The sequence below is a fragment of the Terrapene carolina genome, unplaced genomic scaffold (genome assembly GCF_002925995.2).
Source record: "Terrapene carolina triunguis isolate 2854851 unplaced genomic scaffold, T_m_triunguis-2.0 Scaffold34968, whole genome shotgun sequence".
NCBI classification, from domain to species: domain Eukaryota; kingdom Metazoa; phylum Chordata; order Testudines; family Emydidae; genus Terrapene; species Terrapene triunguis.
Window position 1 is genome coordinate 1 of NW_020699319.1, and position 5,653 is coordinate 5,653.

The 5,653-nt window shown below is 52.5% G+C and overlaps 1 non-coding gene across 1 annotated transcript; it reads left to right on the forward strand.

Moving 5' to 3' along the window:
* The first annotated feature begins 1,405 nt into the window (after positions 1–1,405).
* Positions 1,406–1,499, forward strand: TRNAI-UAU. The gene is made up of 2 exons: positions 1,406–1,443; positions 1,464–1,499. It is a non-coding gene; the product is annotated as a tRNA-Ile (tRNA).
* The last annotated feature ends 4,154 nt before the right edge of the window (positions 1,500–5,653 follow it).

Below are 5,653 nucleotides of genomic sequence, written 5' to 3' on the forward strand. Positions count from 1 at the left end.
GAAAAGCCCTGTTTTCCACCTCAAAAGTGTCCCTCTTGGCCTCAGTGGTTTCAGCTGGTGGCCCGAAGAGTGAGCTGGATGCAACTCAGAAACCCATCTCCCAGCAGCCATGCCGGAGGCTCAGGCTTAATCCTCAAGGCCGAGTGCAAAACCATGAGCCAGGCACGTTTCGCTCCCTTCCCGCCTCCGCTGAAGGGTCAAGGGAGAAACAGACGAGACACGCCGGCTCAAAGATGTCTTGCTCCCACTTCCCTGTAGGCCGTGCAAAGCTCCTGGCCTGCCTCATGACTGGTGAGGGAAGCGCGGCCATGCTGCCCAAGCCTGAGTCATGTCCGCAGCCTGGCCCACCCCGGCTGACGGAGCGCAGAGCCATGCGAGTCAATGGCAGGTTGAGTTGGGGCCACGTAACCAACCTGGCTGGGGTGGCTGGGAGGGACGCTGTGGGCGCGATGGGGTTGGGGCACTAGCCTGCGGAGGGGGCTCTGGGCTCCAGCAGGGTTTGCGGAAGGAGCGGGACCTTGGACGAAATGGGCGGGGCAGGGGGTTAGTCTCCCCCAGCTGGCGGTTCGCACCCCTTCACTGCACCCCATTCACAGCTGCTGTCCTGGGTCAATGAAAACCCAGAGTTCCAGCTGCAGAGTTCACCTCTCACCTCCTGGGGGAAAAGCCCCTTTCTCCTTCCGCTGTCCAGCCACATTGCCGGTCACTTGCCGTTCCACCCTGTCACCGCTCTGCTGGCCACCCTCTCTCCTCCGGGATGTCTTGCAGTCCCACCAGAAGCGGCGCAGGCTCCTTAAAAGTAGCAGCCACCAGAGCCCGAACAGTAGCCCCCTCCCTTCCACTTGACGCCATGCCCCTGCACCACCCCTTCTCCCCAAGGCCCCGCTCCTGCGCTGCCTCTTCCCCCCAAGACCCCGCCTCCCGCTCACTGCTCCCTCCCCACCCTCAGTCACCCTTACAGTCATTACAAAGTGGTAAGGCAGAGCCCTCCCATTTTTAAAAGTCCTGGTGTGTTGTTCCCCCCTGTTCAAGCACCCCTGGGTCCCTGCACTTCACACAGCTATCACTGATTTCAGCTGTAAGTGAGGGAGCCTCACTGCTAATGCAAACTAGGCAGTTCCTTGCATGAGAGACACTGTCCCAAAGCAGACTAATGCTTAGAGCTGGTTATCAGTGATTTCAGATCTGTTGGTCTGCAGCAAGACTCTACATTGAGTCTTAATCAGCTATGTTATTACACAGAGAATACCAAAAGGGTGAAATGGTGCCTGGAAGCCTTAAGAAGAATCCACCCCACCAAGTACCAAGACTTCTCACTACCCACTCTCAACTCCACTGAGAATGTTTTGGGGTCACTCCTTGCCTTTATCAACCTAGGGGCCTGGGAAAAGAACAGTTAAGAGGTGCTCCAGTGGCGCAATTGGTTAGCGCACAGTACTTATAGGGCAATGCTGCGAGGAGCTATGCTGAGGTTGTGAGTTCAAGCCTCACCTGGAGCACTTGTTTTCATTAACAAAATGGCTTCACCCACTCGTTTGGCCCTATGGAATGTAGAATTCCAGCCCAGGGAACACTGAGGCCTGGTCTACACTACAAGTTTAGGTTGAATTTAGCAGCGTTAAATCGACTTAAGCCTGGACACATCCACACGACAAAGCCCCCTTTTTTTTTTACTTAAAGGGCCCTTTAAACCGGTTTCTTTACTCCACCTCCAACGAGGGGATTAGCGCTAAAATCGGCCTTTGCGGGTCGAATTTGGGGTAGTGTGGACGGAATTCGATGTTATTGGCCTCCGGGAGCTATCCCACAGTGCTTCATTGTGACTGCTCTGGACACCACTATCAGCTCAGATGCACTGACCAGGTAGACAAGAAAAGCCCTGCGAACTTTTGAATTTCATTTCCTGTTTGCCCAGCGTGGACAGCACAGGTGACCACACAGAGCTCATCAGCACAGGTAACCATGATGGAGTCCCAGGATCGCAACAGAGCTCCAGCATGGACCGAACGGGAGGTAGGGATCTGCTCGCCATATGGGGAGACAAATCAGTGCTAGCTGAACTCCGTAGCAGTAAACGAAATGTCAAAATATTAGAAAAAGTCTCAAAGGTCATGAAGGACAGAGGCCATAACAGGGACGCACAGCAGTGCCGCGTGAAAATTAAGAAGCTAAGGCAAGCCTACCACAAAGCCAGAGAGGCAAATAGAAGGTCCGGGGCAGAGCTGCAAACATGCCACTTCTACGCAGAGCTGCATGACATGCTAGGGGGTGCAGCCACCACTACCTCAACCATGTGCTTTGACTCCATCAATGGAGAATCACGCAACAGGGAAGCGGGTTCGGGGTATGAGGAAGATGATGATGAAGACAATGAAAATAGTTCACAGAAAGGAAGCGGAGAAACTGGTTTCCCCAACAGCCAGGATATGTTTATCACCCTGGACCTGGAACCAGTAACCCCCGAACTCACCCAAAGCATACTCCCAGACCCTGAGGGCACACAAGGGACCTCTGGTGAGTGTACCTTTGTAAATATTACACATGGTTTAAAAGGAAGCGTGTTTAATGATTAATGATTAATTTGCCCTGGCTATCGCGGCCAGTACAGCTTCTGGAAAAGTCTGTTAACGTGTATGGGGATGGAGCAGAAATCCTCCAGGGACATCTCCAGAAAGCTCTCCTTCATGTACTCCCAAAGCCTTTGCAAAAGGTTTCTGGGGAGGGCTGCCTTATCCCGTCCGCCATGGTAGGACACTTTACCACGCCAGGCCAGTAGCACGTAGTCTGGAATCATTGCATAACAAAGCATGGTAGCGTATGGTCCCGGTGTTTGCTGGCATGCAGACAACATCCATTCCTTATCTCTCTTTGTTATCCTCAGGAGAGTGATATCATTCACGGTCACCTGGTTGAAATGGGGTGATTTTATTAAGGGGACATTCAGAGGTGCCCGTTCCTGCTCGGCTGAACAGAAATGTTCCCCACTGTTAGCCACGCGGTGGCGGGGAGGGGTGAAGTGATCATCCCAGAGAATTGGGTGTGTGTGTGTGGGGGGGGGTAGTTGGGTTTGTGCTGCATGTTAACCCAGAAACCGCAGCCCCTCCTTTTACATTGCAAACCCATCTTAAATGGCCAACCCAACGGGTGCTTGGTATGGGAAATGAGGGCGCTGCTGTTTGAAACCATTCCCACATGTTATGAAGGTTAAAAAAGCCAAAAGACTGTGGCTTATCATGGCTGCCTGCAAGCTGAATTCTGTTGCCTGGCACTGCGTGAGTGATCTCTCACACCAAACCGGCAGGCCCTCAATATAAGAGGAAAAATGCGACCTTGTAACGAAAGCACATGTGCTGTGTAATGTGAACAGCAAAATTTAACATGAAAGAGTGTACCCATTGTTCTCTAAAATGTCTTTTTTAACCACCTCTCCCTTCTCCTCCACCAGCTGCAAAAGTTTCTCCTTCGCAGAGGCTAGTGAAGATTAGAAGGAGAAAACGGCAGACTCGGGATGATATGTTCTCGGAGCTCCAGATGTCCTCCCACGCTGACAGATCACAGCAGAATGCGTGGAGGCAGTCAATGTCAGAGTGCAAAAAAGCACAATATGAACGAGAGGAGAGGTGGCGGGCTGAATCGCAGGCTGAAGAGAGCAAGTGGCGGGCTGAAGAGGACAGGTGGCGTCAGCTTGCTGACAGAAGGCAAGAGTCGATGCTCCGGCTGCTGGAGCATCAAACTGATATGCTCCAGTGTATGGTTGAACTGCAGGAAAGGCAGCAGGAGCAGAGACCGCTGCTACAGCCCCTGTGTAACCAACAGCTCTCCTCCCCAGGTTCCATAGCCTCCTCACCCAGACGCCCAAGAACGCGGTGGGGGGGCCTCTGGCCACCCAGCCATCCACCCCAGATGATTGCCCAAGCATCAGAAGGCTGGCCTTCAATAAGTGTTAAAGTGTTAAAGTTTTAAACTGCAGTGTGTCCTTTTCCTTCCCTCCTCCCCCACCCCTCCTGGGCTACCTTGGCAGTTATCCCCCTAGTTGTGTGATGAATTAATAAAGAATGCATGAATGTGAAGTAACAATGACTTTATTGCCTCTGCAAGCGGTTCTCGAAGAGGGGAGGGGAGGGTGGTTAGTTTACAGGGAAGTAAACTGGGCGGGGGGTTCATCAAGGAGAAACAAACAGAAGTTTCACACCGTAGCCTGGCCAGTCACAAAACTGGTTTTCAAAGCTTCTCTGATGCGCACCATGGCCTACTGTACTCTTCTAACGGCCCTGGTGTCTGGCTGTGCGTAATCAGCAGCCAGGCGATTTGCCTCAACCTCCCACCCCGCCATAAATGTCTCCTCCTTACTCTCACAGATATTGTGGAGTGCACAGCAAGCAGCAATAACAATTGGAATATTGGCTTCACTGAGGTCTATCCGAGTCAGTAAACTGCGCCAGCGCGCTTTTAAACGTCCAAATGCACATTCCACCACCATTCGGCACTTGCTCAGCCTATAGTTGAACAGGTCCTGACTACTGTCCAGGCTGCCTGTGTACGGCATCATGAGCCATGGCATTAAGGGGTAGGCTGGGTCCCCAAGGATAACGATTGGCATTTCAACATCCCCAACGGTTATTTTCTGGTCCGGGAAGAAAGTCCCTTCCTCCAGCTTTTGAAACAGACCAGAGTTCCTGAAGACGCGAGTATCATGTACCTTTCCCAGCCATCCCACGTTGATGTTAGTGAAACGTCCCTTGTGATCCACCAGGGCTTGCAGCAGCATTGAAAAGTACCCCTTGTGGTTTATGTACTCGGTGGCTTAGTGCTCCGGTGACAAGATAGGGATGTGGGTTCTGTCTATCGCCCCACCACAGTTTGGGAATCCCATTGCAGCAAAGCCATCCACTATGACCTGCACATTTTCCAGAGTCACTACCCTTGATATCAGCAGGTGTTTGATTGCGTTGGCTACTTGGATCACAGCAGCCCCCACAGTAGATTTGCCTACTCCAAATTGATTCCCGACTGACCGGTAGCTGTCTGGCGTTGCAAGCTTCCACAGGGCTATCGCCACTCGCTTCTCAACTGTGAGGGCTGCTCTCATCCTGGTATTCTGGTGCTTCAGGGCAGGGGAAAGCAAGTCACAAAGTTCCGTGAAAGTGCCCTTACGCATGTGAAAGTTTCGCAGCCACTGGGAATCATCCCACACCCGCAACACGATGCGGTCCCACCAGTCTGTGCTTGTTTCCCGGGCCCAGAATCGGCATTCCACGCCATGAACCTCCCCCAGTAACACCATGATTTGCACATTGCTGGGGCCTGTACTTTGTGAGAGATCTACGTCCATGGCAATTTCCTCATCACTCTCGTCGCCGCGCTGCAATCGCTGCAATCACCTCCTCGCCTGGTTTTGCTTTGGCATGTTCTGGCTCTGCATATACTCCAGGACAATGCCCGTGGTGTTCATAGTGCTCATAATTGCCGTGGTGATCTGAGCGGGCTCCATGATCCCAGTGCTATGGCGTCTGGGCTGAAAAAAGGTGCGAAACTATTGTCTGATGGAGGGAGGGAGGGAGGGGTGAGGGATGACATGGCTTACAGGGAATTAAAATCAACAAGGTGGCTGTGCATCAGGGAGAAACACAAACAACTGTCACACAGAATGGCC